Genomic DNA, 19,219 nt, shown 5'->3' on the forward strand with positions numbered 1-19,219 from the left:
GAAATGTTCCTTTTTCCTTCATTATCTCTGGAACGACGTGCTAATCATTTTATGTAACGTGTTTTTATAATTGTAATTCCTTTTTAAGTGCTGCTAAAAATGTACATATCATGTATCTTTTATGGTCTTATAGACCGAATTAAAGAATTTTTGGATTGGATTGGATTGGTATTGGTGGTGGTGGTATTGGTGGTGGTGGTGGTGGTATTGGTAGTGGTGCTGGTATTTGTGGTGGTATTGGTATTGGTGGTGGTGGGGTTGTTGGTGGTGGGATTGGTATTGGCGTTGGTATTGGTATTGATGGGGGTGCAAGATTTGTGGGATCAGGGTGAAGTGTCAGAATTTTATGATGACTATTGTCAAAATACCTTTGCTAGCAGCACAGGCTGCAACCTTTTACCAACTATGTTTGACGTAAATAATCCTGTCTCTCGCTCCAATATATGCATTTAACGTGAGCTTAAAGACCCAGATATTGTGACAAATGCAAAGAGAAGGAAAGACAAGTACCTGAGAAATGAAAGGATGCAGAACAAAATCAATAGAGGAAGAGGAAACGAAAGGAAATAATAAATCAAAAACAATAGAAAAAAGGTAACAGAAACCAGAAGGGATTAGAATGAAAACTGCATAAAATAAGCAGGCGGTGTCATCTTGCTTGGTTAGTTATCAGTGCTAGATGTACTTGTGGCTTAGTTGTGTGGCTCCACTGCAAGCAGAGAGCCATGTACAACCTGTAGGTCACAAACTGTAGACAGTCTGAAAACTCAGTGGGAACTTGCACCACCGGAGAAAATATCATTGTTCCCTGAAAGCAAGAGATTCTGATCCCAATAAGAAACCTTGGTGTGTTAATGCGTCTACTGAAATCATTTAGCTACAACCTACTGGTCACAGGGTTCAGCCATAGAGAGGTAGATAGTGGGTTAATGCAACATGTGTAAAGATCTGTGTGGAACGTGTAACACATTCTAATCGTGGTAAGACAGCTGCCTTCCGAACTAAGAGGAACATACTGTGACCAGTGAATAAATGTGTAACCATCTCACATTCTGCTGATGTGCTTAAATACATATCTACACTTTAGGAAACTAATAAAACTTGGTAACTATGGAATTTGGACAGGTTTCAAAACGTGGTTACTTAGAAACTAAAGCATAGTGTAGTGAGGCTGAGCCTTGCATTTCTACAGTATTAAGTTAGCATGAGCTTATTAGAAGTTTAAACGCCATTTTACCTTTTGCTCTCTTTTGCACAAGGCACACACGAGTTATTGTTTCGCGTTAGGCTGAGAGTTGTGCTTCACATGAGAATAACTTGTTTTTCCCCATTGCTAGACTTGCTTTGTAAGCTTAGACTGAACAGTGAATGCTGAGGCCCTCAAGGTTATATCAACACTGTTAAAATATGCAAATTTCCGTTCCGCGAATTCACGTGAAATCGAATTCGCAATCCGCGGAATCCGTGAATTCGTGTGAATTTGCAGATTTTTGTTTTTTTGCATGTTCGCGGGGTTTTTTGCGTGTTCACAGGGCTTTTTGCGTGTTCGTGGGCCGCTTGCATGGCAAAGTTAACCATGCGGTCGTGTATGGGCACAGCACCCACTGGTTCACCACTGCCACCCTCTGGTTCATCACTGCCACCCTCTGGTTCACCCCTGCCACCCTCTGGTTCACCACTGCCACCCTCTGGTTCACCACTGCCACCCTCTGGTTCTTCACAGCACCCTCTGGTTCACCCCTGCCACCCTCTGGTACAGCACTGTCACCCTCTAGTTCACCACTGCCATCCTCTGGTTCATAACTGCCACCCTCTGGTTCCTCACAGCACCTCTGGTTCTCCACTGCCACCCTCTGGTTAACCACTGTCACCCTCTGGTTCAGCACTGCCACCCTCTGGTTCACCAATGCGACTCTCTGGTTCACAACTGCCACCCTCTGGTTCACTCCTGCCACCATCTGGTTCATCACTGCCACCCTCTGGTTCACCCCTGCCACCCTCTGGTTTAGCACTGCCACCGTCTGGTTCAGCACTGCCACCCTCTGGTTCAGCACTGTCACCCTCTGGTTCACCCCTGCCACCCTCTGGTTCATCACTGTCACCCTCTGGTTCATCACTGCCACCCTCTGGTTCACCACTCCGACCCTCTACCGAGACCTTTTGTGACGCAGCGGCAGCACAAAAGATGCGCCATGGTGCTGGGTATTAACAACGTGACGCATCTGAGAGATGCGTCACGTTGTAAAGCCCTGCGCCATCAGGAGGCGTTCCGGCGCAGGGGTGGGCATTCCTGCGCAGGAACGCCTCCTAAAAGTGGCTGAGTGAAATCTACAAGAATTCACTCATTCACGTGAAATCGAATTCGCAATCCGCAAAATCCGTGAATTTGTGCGAATTTGCGGATTTTTGTTTTTTTGCGTGTTCGCAGGGTTTTTTGCATGTTCGCGGGGCTTTTTGCGTGTTCGCGGGCCGCTTGCATGGCGGAGTTACCCATGCGGTCGTGTATTGGCACAGCACCCTCTGGTTCACCACTGCCACCCTCTGGTTCATCACTGCCATACTCTCGTTCACCACTGCCACCCTCTGGTTCACCCCTGGTACCCTCTGGTTCACCCCTGCCACCCTCTGGTTCACCACTGCCACCCTCTGGTTCGGCACTGCCACTCTCTGGTTCACCCCTTCCACCTTCTGGTTCAGCACTGTCACCCTCTGGTACACCACTGCCAACCTATGGTTCACGACTGCCACCCTCTGGTTCATCACAGAATCACAGCACCTCTGGTTCACCACTGCCACCCTCTGGTTAACCACTGTCACCCGCTAGTTCAGCACTGCCACCCTCTGGTTCACCACTGCCACCCTCTGGTTCATCACAGCACCTCTGGTTCACCACTGCCACACTCTGGTTAACCACTGTCACCCTCTGGTTCAGCACTGCCACCCTCTGGTTCACCACTGCGACTCTCTGGTTAACCACTGCCACCCTCTGGTTCACCCATGCCACCCTCTGGTTCACCACTGCCACCCCCTGGTTCAGCACTGCCACCCTCTGGTTCAGCACTGTCACCCTCTGGTTCACCCCTGCCACCCTCTGGTTCATCACTGTCACCCTCTGGTTCATCACTGCCACCCTCTGGTTCACCACTCCCACCCTCTACCGAGACCTTTTGTGATGCAGCGGCAGCACAAAAGATGCGCCATGGTGCTGGGTTTTAACAACGTGACGCATCTGAGAGATGCGTCACGTTGTAAAGCCCTGCGCAGGAGGCATTCCGGCAGAGGGGTGGGAGTTCCTGCGCAGGAACGCCTCCTAAAAGTGGCTGAGTGAAATCTACAAGAATTCACTCATTCACTTTTAGGACAATGCTGCGTCAAAACCCTGCGCCTGCTTGAAGCAGGCGCAAGGCTTGATGCAGCATTGGGGAGACAGGGCCCCCCAGAGCATTGCTGGAGCTGCGTCGCAAGCGCAACGCAGCTCCAGTAATGCGCTGCTTTTACGGCACAAATGCTTGACGCATCTGTGCTGTTTTGCCACATGGTGCGCTGCATTGTAAATGCGGCGCACCATGGGTGGCGGAGCTGCGGCGCACAATAACTGGCGCATCCCTGGGGATGCGCCAGTTATTGCAAATCTGCCCCTATACATTTAGCCAACGAGGTACCACTTACTGATTAGACAGTAGAAAGTACTCCAGTTGAGTAGAGGTATTGCACAAAAAGGTGGCTTCTTCGTGGACAAACACGCAGGGTGGGATTCATTCTGCCCCCTGTTAGACTCATTTTTTGTGCCCTTGTGCCCTCTGTTAGACTCTTTTTTTGTGCCCTTCTGCCCCCTGTTAGACTTGTTTTTCCCTTGTTTTTCTGCCCTACTGCCCTTTGTTAAACTGCTTTTTGAGCCTTTCTGCCCTCTGCATCACCACATCATCACTCAGGCGCTACCCCAGCATCACTCAGCACCACCACAGCACCACTCTGCGCCACCACAGCATCACTCAGCGCCATCACATCATCACTCAATGCCACCACATTATCACTCAGCACCACCACAGCACCACTCAGCACCACTACAGCATCACTCAGCACCACCGCAGCATCACTCAGCACCACCACAGCACCAATAATCACTACCACAGCACCACTCAGCACCACCACAGCATCACTCAGCACCACCACAGCATCACTCAGCACCACCACATTATCACTCAGCACCACCACAGCACCACCCAGCACCACCACAGCATCACTCAGCACCACCACAGCATCACTCAGCACCACCACAGCACCACTCAGCACCACCCCAGCATCACTCAGCACCATCCCAGTATCACTAAGCACCACCACAGCACCCCTCAGCATCACCACAGCACCACTCAGTACCACCACAGCACCACTCAGCGCCACCCCAGCATCAATCTGGGCAACCATTCAACAACAACTGGTTCAAATATGTTCTCTCAATGTTTCAAACTTTATTACAAATGTCATAAAAATATGTTAATATTTTACTTCTGTTCTTGGATTTTCGTCACAATAAAATACACTGAACATAATCTTCATAAAAGTTATTTACAAAAGTTTAAGCTATTGCCATTATAAATTAAAATCACTTTTATGTAAGTATTAATTATTTAAAAAAATTAAAAGCCATTGTAATTTGTAATATCAATACAGCTAAGTCACGTAAATACAAAACCTGTTGCATTACAAATGCTATAGGTGTCACATTTGCTAAAGTTATAACTATTGGAATTGTAAATGACAAAGCTATTAATTTAGCTATTTTCAAAACCAACACATAAATAAAAAAAAATGTCATTTACAAGACCAATAGCTCAAACTTTCCTAATGTGAGACCTATTGCATTGCAAATGCTTGTTTTTATATCTGTCAGTTCTTCACTTACAAGCTTACAGTAGCAGGTGCCCAAGTTGAAGTTAATTTCTTTGTAACCCCTTTGTAAAAGGTTACAAAAAATTAGCTTCATCTTTTGCACCTGCTGCTGTAACCCTGTAAGTGCTTGGCTGAAAATTCGTCCCCGCTGATTTGCGGATTTTAACGCGATTTCGCGAGATTCGCAGATCGCGAAATCGCGGAACATCCGAAATTCCACGAGCTAAACAAATTCTCAGCCCATGCTTACTGATCAGCGCACGTTCTAGACATAACATATATGCAGCTGTGGCAGCTGTGGACAGCTAAGATACTGGCGCCTTTATCAATACACTGTGCAGGCATGATTGAACACACTTGGAGAACAGGTGTATGCTGAGAGCTTGTGCAGAACTTGATGTGATTGACTCCTTCTAAACTCTGATGTATGGGGTCGCCTATGCAAGCCTAAGAGACCTTCTTTAGTTATAAAATAACCTACTAGCAAGGGAGGGTGAAATATAGGTATATATTTAATCTGTTTCCATTTAGCATTATATCATGCTTTCTCCCTTTGTATTTTATGGAATAGTAACTATGCTGACAATCTTATTTCTTATCATATGTCTGCTTGTATTAGCTGCACCTGAGATCACGGCATTAAAATAAACATTTTAAACATGCTCGTGTCTCCTTTTACTCCCTGTTCTGGACTGGTATGAGGGTATAATGAAAGACTGTTCATGTTTCCCACCTTACCTGCGTTATCCTAAGTTGCATGCTCTGGGTTGTCTAATCATTGGTGACTTTGCTATAGGACAAAGAGCTAATGAGACACTGATGCTCGTCTGGTAGGGGATGTTGGGTACTACGGTGATTTTCTGGTACACCCTAATTCACTGAGGTCCTGAGTCTCTGTGAACAGTTCTATGACTTAGCAGTATTCCTGCAACATGGCGCCCATACGTCGGTAGTCTTAATTCATGACGCTTGAGTAGTGCTTATATCAGTCCTTAACCCCTTCACTATTCTTTCTGGTTAACAGTGGTGACAGATAAACCTACTTATAGTTACATAGGTCTTTTCAAGCTTGAATCTTTCAAAACAGTTTCCCTTTGAATTACTACCCAGTTGTGCTACATTGTTTTGCATTTTACCTTTCTTAGCTGTGTCTTTATCGCTGATGTTGACATACCGCAGCAAAGTCACATTGCTGTCCACAATCATTTGCAGGCCTTTAACGTTGGCCTGGAGGGCATGGCGTTTTTTTAGTGGGGAGTGCTGAGGTAGCTTTCCCGTTTGAGATTTTCTACTAATGGGTGACATTTCCAGCTGTAGATGCGGCTACTCAGGTGTTTCACACATACACTCACACAGTCGTGCCCGGGGAATATGTTCCTTATAGGACACAGGAAATTCCGATTTCTGCATGGCAGCACCGTGTTTGGTTTAATGGCACCCTTCCCCACAGTTTAACAGCGATTAGATTTGGTCCTTTGTCCATTCTAGGCACTTCTTGGCCTGTTTTGGCTGGATTTACCCCGCATCCTTGAGCAGGGACAGTCCCAGTTGCTGAGTTGAGGCCTCTATATACCTCCGCTATTTGAGTTATTAGGGCCTTGGTTCAATATATTACTCGCAATTTCCAGGGTGGGGCTCCTGGTGTTGCGCCGCTGCCAGCTGGACCGAGCAAGATGAAGCTTAGTCTCGTCATGGTTAATGCAGTAATGGGCAAGCGTCCCCATGATAAGAATGATATGCCTTTCTGGCTTGTCGAGAAATTTGACCAGCTAGAAGCAGTTTTTCCTAATTCGAGTCCTGTAGAAAACACAGAACTCGTACAATTAGTTTACCCAAGGACTTGGTACCTGAAGCCGGTAACTGCGAGTCATGGGGTAGAATCTTTGCGGCAGTGTACACGAGGTGCTTTGGCACTCCGTCAATGGCTGTCCTACCGACGGTCATTAAACGTGTTCAAGATGAACACAGACCTGAGGATGGGGTTGAATTGGGAATAAGACTTGTTGGCTCATTTGATGTAGTTTCTGATCTCATCCTTTCTAATATAAAGGGAGATGCGGTGAACTTCTAAGAGTCTAATGCCTTGCGCGAGGTCCCCGATTCCGATAAACCCCGACAGTTACCGAGAAATATTACGTCAGCTTATAAGTCCATAGGCCGTAATAGTATAGGTGTCAAGCCCTTTTCTGCTAAAGATATAAAACAAACTCAGGGATCGAAGTCTGAAAAAGACGATCAGATCAAAGCTCAAAAGCAAAATCGGAACAAAAAAAAGAAACAGGGTAAACAACAATAGAAACAGGAGTTCCGTCCTGCGTCACCAGTGCCTACGTCTACTAAACAGTCTTATAACTTGCGAGACCGCACTTCGATTAAGTCACCTGATCAATTTCAGGTTCCATATCAATGTTCTTCTTGTTCTTTACAAGACACATCGGTCTCATCGTCCGATGGTGGAGGCGGTGGCAGAGGAAGGGGTGGCCAGCAGAGTTGCGACCAGCCCCGCCCGAAAGACGGAAAAGGAAAGCATGACGATTCTTCACAGAAAAGCGCCCTGTTTCTGAAAAAGAAAATTGCTGCTTTAACAGTGAGATATGCAACAGGCAGTGAGAACGCAGCATCGGAATCAGACGTGGGAGCTGACGCTATTGGACAGCGCAGCGGAGATTACCATAGTACAAAAGGCCCTACGTCCACTACTGAAGGTGACATCCACTGACAAATTTGTTGTTGTTGAGACAGCTGATACTAGAGTATCTACCCTGATAGGTTATTTGAAATAGGCCTTTTTGAATTGAAGGTGACATACAACGTACCATAAAAGGCTATTTTGGGTAAATCTTTTCTTAGCGGAGGCTGACTGGCCCCCACCTTTTGTTTTCGCATCTCCGAGAGGGGAGGAGGTAATCCTCCCTAGTTTAACACACACAGTGTCAAAGGAGCATGCACTGAATTTTGCAGAAGAGTGGGCTAAGGCCCTTGCCCCTGCACTGTACCGTACTCACTGTGGTTGGGATAAATTCTCCACCCAACATGAGATTCCCTTGCGGTCTATGCCGCAGCGTCAACCTCAATATCTCATGTGGCGTGAAGCGAAAGCTTCAGTTGCAGAAATCCTTGAACAATTAGAATATCAAGGAGTGATTGAAACTTGTGTGTCTCCGATGAAGAACCCTCTTTTTAATGTAACCAAACCTGACGGTTCTTACTGTTTAGTATTGGATTACTGGCATCTAAACTCGCATTCCCGTACCCTTGCAGAACAGAATACCCACAGCTACGCTTTGGCAGATGGTCTTGTGCGTAAAATGTTTAAAACCATGATTGACATATGTAATGGTTTTTTTGCCCACAATCTTTCAGATTTAAGTAGTCAATGGACTGGTTTTACGAGTGGTGGTACACAGAAATTCAAACGTTTGGCAATGGGCTATAAGAATAGTCCAGGTGTGTTTGCCTCCCGTATAGTTTCTCTTTTAGAGAGAATCGACCCAGATGCGTGTTCTTATGTGGATGACATTTATCTCACAGACAACGAGATATGGGCGCATCTGTGCTGCGTTGACCACATAATTTGCAATTTTGCGGATTTCGGTTACAAATTTAACTTTGGAAAGCCTCACATTGCATAGTACACGTGCTGTTCCTGGGCTATGAGTTTAACAATGAAGGTCGAGGATTGGCTCCTCATTTCTTGGAGAAATGCTCCCAATTGCGTGCTCCTACAACACTGAAAAAATTGCAATCTCTCCTGGGATTTTTGAATTTCGGGCATACTTACATTCCCGAATATGCCCAGTGTATCGAGCCTTTATATGCTTTGATACAACCAACTTTTACCAAATCGTGCTGGCTGCCTGAACATTCATATCAAAAACAACTAAGGAGTGCTTAGGTATCGCCAAAACCCCATATACCCACAAACAAAAGAAATGGTGAAAAAAGTGACAGTTTATTCCTGGACCCGAACCTTGGTCAGGTAGTTCTGTGTATTAAGCATGACTATACCCACTAGTCAGGAGGTATCCACCTTGTGGCCAAGGATGTTAATGTCCAACAAGGCAGGCAAACAGCCTTTTGTTTAGAAGGACCCTCACTCACCACTAGTTGGTGACATGCTTCATCATCGGGTCCCTGCTGGGGTGACCGAATGTCGCCCCAGCGTGCTACGACGCCTGAGTTACAGCGGAGCGGATTTTTGGTGATGAGTGTACTAGTGATTAAACTCAAATGTGTGTGCAGAATAAGTGAGTGCAAAATTAAAAAATACAGGGTGAAAGCCCAAAAAATATTTAATGCAGGTTAACCCGTATTAAGGTTAAAAACATAAAAATCGGACAATCAATGGTACTATATTAGGTGACCTGTGTCCTTAATTACAACAAATGGTCAACATGTTTCTGCTGTCAAAAAAGCGGGATCGCACAGCATTCGTCAGGACCACACTAAATGGCACTCCGGGGGTATGTACGCTCTAAGGTACACCCTCCCGTGAGGCACTTATGTGAAAAATACAAAAAATATAATTGAAAAGGAAAAAATTACTCACGGTTATTAACCGTGGCGGCGCACTGTGGAGTACAGTCGCCTCGAGGTACCTGTAGAAGGAAAAAGAACAAACTGACACTTAGGACATAAACATCATAGTACGGTAGAGGGGTCGGGAATCTCCTTTCACTAAGGAAATACTCCCCATGCCAAACTAGATTGTCATGCATGGCCAGGGAAAAAACGTGTGTTCCCTGAGATGTTGATGCAGCAATAGGGTCTGCTTCATCACCTTAACACCAGGCTGGATTCGTGAGGAGTCCCGCTACCGGTCCCTTAGTCAGCGGTTTTGCTAGTATGCTGCTAAGTGTTTACCGTTGTTTTTCATTCCACAGGACGCTGAGTGAACATTGCCCTACGCTGTCCTGACCCAGGAAGCCTATGAGTTTCTTTAAATTCGTAAGTTCTTCCTCTAGGTTTGGATTACGTTTTCATTCCCCACACTCGGCATGAATGGGCATACTTGCTTGATTATACTTGCCACACGTATTTCTTCGGTCACGTGGGTTATATTGTATTTTTCACACGCAATTAATACCATTGGCCCACCTTGCCATATTTTGAAATTCAGTCACGCTTATCAGATCCTCCTCACTGAGGTCCTTTATCTTGTTTTTCGTGAGTCTATTGTTTTTCTCATGATCACCTAGCATTTTTCATCACGAGTGTTTGGTTGGATTAGTAGCAGGGTGGTCAGAGTGCCGATTTGGTGTTAAGGTGATGAAGCAGACCCTATTGCTGCATCTACACCTCAGGGAACACACGTTTTTTTCCCTGGCCATGCATGACAATCTAGTTTGGCATGGGGAGTATTTTCTTAGTGAAAGGAGATTCCCGACCCCTCCACCGTACTATGGGGTTTATGACAAGGGGGCACAAGTGAGCCTTGACGTGGGTACAAAGACGTGTTACTAAGCAGGATTACATGTCTTATTGATGTTTATGTCCTAAGTGTCAGTTTGTTCCTTTTCCTTCTACAGGTACCTCGAGGCGACTGTACTCTACAGTGCGCCGCCACGGTTAATAACCGTGAGTAATTTTTTCCTTTTCAATTATATTTTTGTATTTTTCACATAAGTGCCTCACGGGAGGGTGTACCTTAGAGCGTACATACCCCCGGAGTGCCATTTAGTGTGGTCCTGATGAATGCTGCGCGATCCCGCTTTTTTGACAGCAGAAACATGTAGACCATTTGTTGTAATTAAGGACACAGGTCACCTAATATAGTACCACTGATTGTCCGATTTTTATGTTTTTAACCTTAATACGGGTTAGCCTGCATTAAATATTTTTTGGGCTTTAACCCTGTATTTTTTAATTTTGCACTCACTTATTCTGCACACATATTTGAGTTTAATTACTAGTACACTCATCACCAAAAACCCGCTCCGCTGTAACTCAGGAGTCGTAGCACGCTGGGGCGACATTCGGTCACCCCAGCGGGGACCCGATGATGAAACATGTCACCAACTAGTGGTGAGTGAGGGTCCTTTTAAACAAAAGGCTGTTTGCCTGCCTTGTTGGACATTAACATCCTTGGACACGAGGTGGATACCTCCTGACTCGTGGGTATAGTCATGCTTAATACACAGAACTACCTGACCAAGGTTGGGGTCCAGGAATAAACTGTCACTTTTTTCACCATTTCGTTTGTTTGTGGGTATATGGGGTTTTGGCGACACCTAAGCACTCCTTAGTTGTTTTTGATATAACCTTAGGGGGCACAGGAGTGTTGACTCGAGCCCTACCTCTCCCGTTGATACATTATTATTATGCCTGAACATTCAGCCATTTTGCAATCTTTGCAGGCTGATCTGCTAGAATCTAAATTCTTACTGACTCGTGATAACCACAACAACCTGGTGATAAGAATCGTCCCTGGGGCGGTGGGTTTCACGTACCTTACTTTTAACGAGGGTGACACCATACCTATCGGGCACAAGTCACAATAGTACACTTCGGCTGAAATGCGTTTTTCACTGTGGAAAAGATTTGACAGCAGTGCAAATGGTGATTCTGAAGGAACGCGCACTGTCGCAGGGAAAACGCATGTAGGTTGTTACACCGTATCCTGCCTTGGAGGCAGTTACAAAAGCCGGTGTACCTAATTCTAAAGCTTTGCACCCATGGTGGATACAATGGGCAACATCATTAACGTCTCCGGAGTCACGTTCATTTTTGATGCCTCCTTGCAGTCGCAGGAGTTTTTGAAGTATGAATTTGTTCATCCTGCCCCTTTGACTATGCGCCCTTTGGAGGATTTCCATTGTATCATTTACACTGATGGTTCTGCGCAAGTTGCTCATGGGTCTAAGCATGCATACGTCTCAGCTTGTGCTATTGTGGTTGGTACCATGGTGGATGGAGAATTCAAGTCCAATATCATGCATACACAGACATTAGGGGACTGTACCGCCCAGTTAGCGGAGCTCCATGCTCTGAGTCTTACATTGGAGTACCTAGACCCTGGTGTGAATACTCTTATTGTGGGGGACTCGTACTACTGTGTCCAGTCTTACAATGACAATGACTATCATGACTCCAAAGGTAGCACAATAAAACATAAAATGATCTGGGTTCGAGTGGCTGAACTTGAGGAGCAACTGCCACTCGTGTATGTAATTCATACTCTTGGTCATCAGCGTGTAGGAGTTCACGCTGTTGGCAATAGTTTGGCTGATGAGGCCATGAAGACAGCAGTTTCGACATATTTGGTTGCAGCAGTCACACGTTCCAAAAGTAAGATTGATGATGACATCTTGGCAGGAATTGCTGCTGCTGAGAAGGGAAGTAAATATCCTTCTGGATTTCTTTCAAAGTATTCTTATCATTTAAGTCCTGATAAAGTTCCTTATGTGAAAATTCCAGACGTTAGTGACAGATTGATTCCCAACGCGTACCGCAGGTCAGCGCTGATTACAGCTGCCCACGAGGTTGTTACGTCCGCTCATGCGGGCGTTTTGGCCACTGTATCTCAGTTACAACTTCACTTTTGAAGGCGGGGACTGTATAAACAGATGAGTAACTATGTCCTTCAATGTGACGTTTGTCAGAAGATCAAGCCTTTGTCTGCTACGCGTCCGCCTCAGACACAGTTGTACATTTCCAATAAACCACTTGGTTGTGTTTATTTGGATCACTGCAGTCCTTTTTCTTCAGATACTGTTTATAGGTACATCTTAGTTGCAGTTGATTCTTGCACGCGCTTTGTATGGGTGTGGCCCAACCGAAGTGCTGATTCACGAACTGTCATAAGAGATATGTGAGCCTTTGTGGGAATTTTTGCGTGTGGCACCTTCCATTCAGATCAGGGTCCAGCGTTCGCCTCTAAGGCGTACAAGGATGCCTGAATTCATTGGGGGTCCAAGTCAAATTTTTGTCTCCCTACCAACCTGAGGGTAATAGTGTTGTGGAGCGGATGAACCGTGACTTAAAGCAATCATTGACAGCTAGGGTTATAGGTACCAGCAGGAACTGGTTGGTCCATCTCAATAGCGTACAGCATGCACTTAATAATCTCCCTAGAAGGTCTCTGGGTGGGCGGACCCCATACGAGTTGCTCTTTGGTACCAAAATGTTTGTCCCGGACCTTTAAGGTCTAGAGCAGGCGGTGGCTGCTGCCCCCTTTGACGTAGATGAACATTGTAATGTTTTACATAATCTACAGAGACGAGAGACAGTCTTGCAAAGGAACAGTTGCCCTCTACATCTGATGCTGCGTTGCAGATTCTGGTAGTTTGCTGGCTACCCCGAGTTGGAGAACTGATCTGAGAGAAGATCGAGAACAAGAAAGAATTTGGTCCCTCAATTGTACTCCAGTTCCTGTACTTGGCGTGCAGGACGCAAGAACAGTCATTTTACCTCCACTTCCAGGTCGAAAGGAAAAAAGGTACATCTCCATTGACAATGTCAAATTACACAGAGTGGCCGATTCTTCTTAGTATAACACCTGCGGTCCCTTGTCCATCAATACTGAGAAATTCTGTTTTGGCTCCGGCTCCTAACAACAGGCCTGACGTTGCCTTTGAGATGCCTGATTTACAAACCTGTTTGGCCACTGAGTCCAGATTTTCATTTGACACTAACTCTACCACATCGAAGTCCCCTTCAAAACTTTCTGTTTCTGCCACAAGGTTTAAAAAACATTTTTTGATTCCTCCTTGGACTTACATTTGGTTGGTTCTTTTTTCAATTTTTTTGTTTATGTCAATTGGATTTGTAGTGTATTATTTCAGACTTGTGAATGGACACTACGTTGACGAGAGGACTGCTATTCAACATATTAATGGAACATTGGCACCCCATTCCTCATCACACAGATTGAAGAGGGACCTGAGTTTTGTAAACATTACTGCTTGGACCGTTTTAGATGGGATTATATGGTATGCTGTTAAATTTCAAATGCATGGTCCCACAGAGATTATAAATGTCCCAAATGTACTAAGACTTTCTATGGGGGATATGGTTAAACAAAATATATGCTCTGATCATTGGGATGTTCAAGCCGTAGAGGCTTTACTTTCAGATTTGAAATATTATGCTGTTTTTTATGCTGAGGATTTATACTTAGATTCAGCTAATTATGGTGATTTGTTTTGTTATCACTATGGCAAACACTACCTGCATAAGGCAAACACAAGGAGGAATATGGTTAATTATACGCAGTGGGAACATTGCCCCACTCCTGTAGAAGGCAGCTCAAATTCTCTTCTAAAGAGATTCACTTATTTTACTGATTTTAATCAGTCAAATCCTAATGCATTTTATTTTAAGATGACTGAAAAGTCCTCTTCCAAAGTTGGACTTACCCACACAAAATTATTATATTCCAAGTCCTTTCTTGACCAATTGGTTATTGGGGGCTATGAACTGTGGAAAGATACTATTGATCTTAAATCTGTTTGGGTTTCTAATAGATGGCAAGTGCAAGGCACCAAGGCTTTGCATCGTGCATGTCTCATCCCAATCCACATGTTGTGTTTGAATTCGACTATTTCACAAACCACCTGCTTTGGATCGGCTACAATTAAAAACTGTTATGCTCCTTCTTTCCCAGAATTGGAAGAGTGCACCAGTTGTGATAATAATAACAGTGTTTCTATCAGGGAATTACAGACCCTGCTGATGAATTCCACTTTTAACATATCCAGTTTGGATCCTAATGGTTGGCTGTTATGGTACAGAAGTGCATATTCTTACCAACATCATTTTCTGGGATTAGCCCCTGGCTACACACGGGTTAGGGTGGATCCCCGTTTTGAGAGTGACCATTCCGTGACTACCTATTCATTAGGCAAGCTGTGTCAGAATTTGCTCAAACACTCCACTTTAGTGTCAGTTAAGCCTCATTTGTCTAAATTGACTGACGATGTTGATCTGAATGACTTTGTCAAGGGCCCTGCTTCTGGCAGATCCAAAAGATGGATATATGCTATTTACAACGAAGTTTGGAAACTGTCCCAAATTGAGGCTGCTTCCCGCTTAAGAGCTATAGATCAAGCTAATTTAGAAAAAGTCCTAGCAGTTGTAGATAACAGCATTAACACACTTTCTTCCGGCATTTACACATTAGATAATATTGTTTCGTCTGTTGTTGATATTGTGCAAGAAGATGTCTCTTTTTTGTACCATGGCCAAAATCAATTGTGTTCCATTATGCAGTTTGCATGGACTTTACAAACGTTAAAGGCTGGTAAAGTGCCTTGGGATTACATGAACACGTCCTCGTTATTTGCCCCTTTTCATTTGACTGACAAACAGCAATTTATGTCTATGAAAGATGCAACTTTTTCTATGTTACATATTGAAAAGTTAGAACCTTTGCTGTTTTCTGTGGCCGAGACAAATTCTGCTGTGTGGCTCTTATATGGGCAATAACATTACCTTTCCCTCGGTTCAAGTTCGAAGCTTGCATGAAGTACTATGCTATTGGCAGGTATGAACCGCTGGGTACCGCTTATCTCCATGAAGCTTGGTCACTACCATTTACCCATAGGTGCCTGTGGGAGGGAAAAGAGGTTTATTTGAATGGTGAAGATTGCACAACAACACCTGATCACTTGTTAGTGTGTAGGAATATCCAATTGCATGCAATCAGAATGCGCCTAATTTGGCCTGTGTCTTAAAAGGTACACCGACACCTGCTATCACACCCACATTCACATTACTAGCAAACTGTAGTTATTTACTTTTAAATAATTAACAGTATTGTGGGATGCTGGCAGGAATTCCTCACATTGTTACAGTCTCCCAACGTGTAGGTTGTTGTAAAAACGTAATGTTTCTTCCTTTCTTCCTCCACATGGGAAGCTGGATGTTTCCATCAGGCCGTCAATTCCGACCTTGAAGGGGGAAACATCCTTTACAACGCAACTTTTACCACGCAGTGCCTTTACAATGCAACTTTTACAACGCAAACCATTACAACGCATTGCGCTCTAGGATAGGGAATAGATTTAATTTACTATCCAACACCTTCCCTACTATCCACAGGGACTGGAGTTGGAATAGTAAATTAAACTATTCACTATCCAGCACCCCTCAACACTATGCGTTGTAAAGGCATGCGTTGTAAAACTTGCAATATAAAAGCATGCGTGGTAAAAGCATGCTTTGTAATGTCATACATCCCTTGAAGGCAGAGTTCAACAAGATGAGTCGAATAAGAGCTCTTTTGTCCCAAAAAGAAGTCGCCCTTACTTCTGCCTGTGAAACATTTGTCCTTCACTTGGCAAACACACGCACAGAAGTGCATGCCTTATTGAATACGGATCTTAGCCTTCATTTCAGGGAGTTAATTCCCACTATCTTTAATGCCTCCTCGACAACAGAGTTGGCTCACTTTTTTAAAGTTGTTAGTAGTGTCCTTGTGACCTCTTTCCAAACTATATTCAGCATGTTCCCAGCATTTTTTCATTCGATTTTCTCCAGCCTCTTTGGTGGATTTCCCTTGATGCTTGCTCTCGTTGGCGGAGTGCTTCTACAAATTTGTTTATTTCAGAATGGATGCACATCCTGTGCCACAAGATGATTTGCCCCGGCTGTTGCTGCTCCGCACCGAATGCTTAATTTCTATGGAACGCTGCCTCTTGCTACATTGAGTGCATGTTCTGGATTATCGTTTTGATTATCCTTTTTCACATGCGTCCAGCCTGTCTTTCATTGCCTGAGCTGCGATTTCGAATGGGCTCTGGATTGATGTCTCTGCAGTACGGTGTCTCCCAACGCAGATTATGATCAACTGATGAGCCCCTTAGTTGCTCATGAAGTGCTTTGTTCTGGCGACAGGGTTATGGCCTTTGCAGCGATGGATGGAGTTCTGGGATGTTGGAATATTTTTGCAGTGGGGCATGATTTTTTGGCATGCAGTTATATGGAAGTAAATCCAAGTTGTCCTCTGATGGTACTAGAGGCTCCGGTTCTTGAGGAACATGTATGTTCATTCTCGTTACTAAATTGGATGGCTGAAATGTTTTCAGATGAGAACAATGACTTCCTGTTGGAGAATGTTGCAATATACTGTGCATATACACTATTGGATTGAGGTGCATTTCCTGCTCTCTCTTATTCACAACTGGAGTCACATGTTGGACATCAGATTGTTTTACTATTTTTTTTTTGCCCTATTGGCTTTACTATGCCCAAAAGTAATTACTAATTTGGAGTTTTTTTTCAATATTCTGAGTTTTGCTCCTGTTTTTCCATTATGGCAAATTTGAACTTCATTCTATCTCTCGAACTTGAACTCTGCGTTCCTGCTTTGCCTACATTTCTAATCCATGCTCCGATCAAGGGAGGGTGTAGTGGGGCTGAGCCTTGCATTTCTACAGTTTTAAGTTAGCATGAGCTTATTAGAAGTTTAAACGCCATTTTACCTTTTGCTTTCTTTTGCACACGGAACACAGGTTAGTTATTGTTTCACGTTAGGCTGAGAATTTTGCTTCACATAAGAATAACTTGTTTTTCCACATTGCTAGACTTGCTTTGTAAACTTAGTTCGAACAGTGAGTGCCGAGGCCCTCAAGGTTATATCAACACTGTTGCTTTTGTTCGAACTGATCAGCGCACGTTCTAAACATGTAAATGTAAATTGTAAATGTAAATTGATACTTGTATAGCGCACTACTCTCCGCAAGGGTCTCAAGGCGCTTGTACGAATACCGCTGTGGAACCTATTCTTGCTTTCCCTGTGAGGCGTCCACTCCTGGGCACCCCCAAGGTGGAGGCCAGGCATCCTTAGCGTTGTGGGGGCCGTTGTGGAGATTAAGCAAGCTATTGCCCAGAGTTGCAGAGTGGGACTCCATGATTGGAATAGGCACCGAGGCGAGAATTATCAGGTCCGTGGAATTTTGAGCTCAAGACCCGCCGAGGCGGGGAATTGAACCCTAGTCCCAGGCTAGACCTCTGCATCAGGGTCTGCCGCTCTAATCATTGAGCCACACTTCTCCACAACATAACATATATGCGGCTGTGGACCGCTCAGATACTGGCGCCTTTAATAATACATTGTGTAGTCTTGATTGAACACACATGGGGCCCGATGTAGGTCGGTCGGTAACGGCCGAAAATCGGTATTTTCGGCCGTTACCGATCGGTAAATAGGCGAATGGTATGTAGGGGGCATTATTTTACCGATTCGGTAAAATTACGGATTCGGTAAAATAAGTAATCAGTAAATTTACCGATTCGGAGCCACCCATATGTAGGTGGGACTCTTCAGAGTCCCAGTAGCCTTAACGAATCGGTATTTTACCACCAAATCCAATTTGATGGTAAAATACCGATTCCGGTGTACATGCACACCTATGCCATGTGACAGGCAGACCTGCCCTTAGGGCAGGTATGCCTGCCACATGGCACCCGTGCCTGTTTTGGGGGTGCCAGAGGGTGTCAAAGTGACACCCCCTGCACCCTTGTGTGAATCGGTATTTACCGATTCGGTAAATACCGAATCGGTAATGCCCATTCATTCCTATGGGCTTCAAAGCCCATAGGTATGAATGGGCATTACTGATTCGGTATTTACCGAATCGGTAAATACCGAATTCATCCGATTCGGTATTCCAGCACATCTGGAATACCTACATGTCGGACCCATAGATTTACCGATTTTAAATTACCGAATCGGTAAAATTCGGTAATTTAAAATCGGTAAATCTTTCCTACCTACATCTAGCCCTTGGAGAACATTTGTATGCTGAGAGCTTGTGCAGAACTCGATGTGATTCACTCCTTCTAAACTCTGAGGTATGGGGTAGCCTATTCAAGCCTAAGAGATCTTCTTTAGTTATAAAATAACCTAAAAGCAAGGGAGGGTGAAATATAGGTATATATTTAACCTGTTTCCATTTAGCATTATAACATGCTTTCTCCCTTTGTTTTTTATGGAATAGTAACTATGCTGACAATCTTATTTCTTATCATATGTCTGCTTGTATTAGCTAAGATGCTGCACCTGAGATTACAGAGTTAAAATATACATTTTAAACTTGCTTGTGTCTTCTTTTACTCCCTGTTCTGGACTAGTATTAGAGTATAGCGAAAGAGTGTTCATGTTTCCCACCTTACATGAGTTATCCTAAGTCGCATGTTCTGGGTTGTCTAATCATTGGTGACTTTGCTATAGCAAGAAGAGCTAATGAGACACTGATGCTAGTCTGGTAGGGGATGTTGGGTACTAAGGTGAGTTTTTGGTACACCCTATTTCACTGTGGTCCTGAGTCTCTGTGCACTGTTCTGTGACTGAGCAGAATCCCTCTAACAATAGTTACGAAATAGTTAC

Source organism: Lissotriton vulgaris, chromosome 9, assembly GCF_964263255.1.
Source record: "Lissotriton vulgaris chromosome 9, aLisVul1.2, whole genome shotgun sequence".
NCBI lineage: Eukaryota > Metazoa > Chordata > Amphibia > Caudata > Salamandridae > Lissotriton > Lissotriton vulgaris.